Source organism: Silurus meridionalis, chromosome 1 (assembly GCF_014805685.1).
Source record: "Silurus meridionalis isolate SWU-2019-XX chromosome 1, ASM1480568v1, whole genome shotgun sequence".
In the NCBI taxonomy this organism is placed as follows: domain Eukaryota; kingdom Metazoa; phylum Chordata; class Actinopteri; order Siluriformes; family Siluridae; genus Silurus; species Silurus meridionalis.
Window position 1 is genome coordinate 1,716,856 of NC_060884.1, and position 2,500 is coordinate 1,719,355.

Consider the following 2,500-nt stretch of genomic DNA (forward strand, 5'->3'; position numbering starts at 1 on the left):
ATTTAAATATCATCATACAACATTAAATCCAATATCATGCTATAACTCATTATATTCAAACATCATCTTATAGCACATTATATTCAAAAACATTGGAAGATGTTCCAGTAGATTTGTGGAGACTCGTTTAGCTATGAGTGTGAGGAAAGTCAGGTACTGATGAAGGTGAGGTGAGGAGGCCTGGGGTGCAGACAGCTTCAACATTCACTTATGTTCTGTAGGGTTGGAGCTTAATAGCAGGAGGAATGTTCAAAATCTAGGAAAAATTCTAATTTTATGTCATTTATAAATATGCATATGCAAATATGCATATTATGGAAATTGGACACATCGCAAACCCCTCCTATGCCCTTGTGATTAAAAATCACTACTCTTTTTAGCTCAGAGATAAAGAGCATGTCTTTAAATGTTTTTGTTCATAGGTTTGTTTAAGAGTATATATTTTTTCATTTCTTATTAATAGAAATAAAGTGGAACATTGGTTAGATTAAGATTAAAGCCACCGTCTATGGATCAAGTGTTGGAATTAGTATCATATATTATATTTTTATATTAAAAATCGTTAAAAATCATTTATATGTAGTCGCATGTTTCTACAGTTGTAACTCGGCTTGAATGTATTCAAAAAGTGATGTCAAGACACTTGCTAATGCTAAATGTAGTTGATCCAGCATAACCTTTGGGGGTGGGGTTTGTGTTGATTGGTGGATGTAGGGGGCGAGTAAAAAGAAACCAAATTAGTCTTCTTCAAATTTATTAATCATCTCCACCCTTTTAAACATTCAAAAACTCATTATTAGCTTTTTATTAGCTAGCTTGGTTAGTTTAGCATTTTCTAGATCTTCTCGATCTTGTGTAGCTTAAATAGAAGGTTCTGCAGACGATCTTCATTTGCTTGACTTGCATTTTGCCATTTTGTTATTGATCCAATCGCAATTCAGAGTGTTTCTTTCAGGCAGTTTTGAACACAGATCAAAAATTTGTAAAGTGTGTGTGTGTGTGTGTGTGTGTGTGTGTGTGTGTGTGTGTGTGTACTGGAAGCAGTTAAAAATGGAAAATGGAGCATTTAGCCACTCTCTGGTGAAGTAATTGTACTTATCCCTGTACTTCATCTCAGAGAAATATCATAATCTCAGAAAAAATCAAGAAATGGAGATGTGGAATCTGTTCATCAGCACTTATTTTACCTGCCAGTTTGCTCCCAATGGAAATTGTTCATAGTTATGTAGTGAAATCAGGATTGTACTGCACTTCTGAACTTTGCTTTTTTTTTAATTAGATTTCATTTGGCCAGCAGGTTTGATCTCGTCTCACCAATTCGTTATTATCTACTTTGTATTTGGAAATGTCTCATAGATTCTATCAGCTGAAATCCTTGTTTCAGTCCTGTGCTAATCAGTCTGATGTTCACTCCAAAAGCTCCAGCTGTCAAATTAATATCACATTTGTAGTTTGACGCGGGGGGTCCTACTGTCCTAGATTTTGGTCCCACACGCCCTGGTTTCCAGCTTCCAATTTTTACATCGAACAGGAAAACCCACACCAAAGCTTTACACCAAACATCATTTTAAAGTAAAATTTACTCAAAATGTTCACCTACTGAAATGACCAGGAATGTAAATTTGCATATTGTGTTTTTAAAGATGCACTGTACGGCTAAAGCTTGGTGGACACCTGACCATAAGATTGGTATGTGCTACTTTTTGAACATCCCATTCCACATGAATCTCCTTTTGCTGATATTATAAGATGCACATTTCTCTGCTGATGTTCCACCAGATTTTATAGAGATTTTATAGACATTCATTCAGCCACAAGGGTATTAGTAAAGTCAGGTACTCATGTAGGTGAGTTGAGGAGGACTGGGGTGTGTTCAGTGTAAAAATTCATCCTTAAGGTTTTCAATGGGGTTCAAATCCATTTCAAGATCTTCCACCAAATTCAATTCAAAATATTTCGGAGCTATGAATATTCTGAGATAAATGATTTCCCGAATGAGTGTTTAATCAAGTGTTATAAATGATAGACATGACCTGCAAAAATTTGCTACTTATAGCTAGAATTTTTTTTTAGATTAGATTAGATTAGATTCAAATTTATTGTCATGGTGTTGATGGTATGAATTTGACTGATGTTGGAGTTGCTGATGCTGATGTCTACAGGTCAGTGAGTTTACATACACACACATGTATGTGTGTGTGTGTGTGTGTGTGTGTGTGTGTGTGTGTGTGTGTGTCTCTGTCTGTCTGTTTGTCAAAGTGCTCTCACTGTACCATTTAGTCAAAAATCTTTCCATGAGTTTCACTTACATTCCCAGGTGGACAGTTTGATCCAAGGTTGATACGTAACCATGCTGCACTTTAGCTAATAGCTTACACACACACACACACACACACACACACACACACACACACACACACAAGATGGCCGACACGTGATCCCTCTGAAATCCTCTGCTACATGGTAGGGAAATTTGAGAACATGTCAAAGCAGTTAGACC

General features: G+C 36.2%; 1 protein-coding gene across 3 annotated transcripts in view; it reads left to right on the top strand.

The window, feature by feature from the left end:
• The window catches only part of dock9b (dedicator of cytokinesis 9b), a 51,723-nt gene that overhangs the window by 446 nt on the left and 48,777 nt on the right, over nucleotides 1-2,500 (top strand). The gene's annotated exons all lie outside the window — the stretch shown is intronic.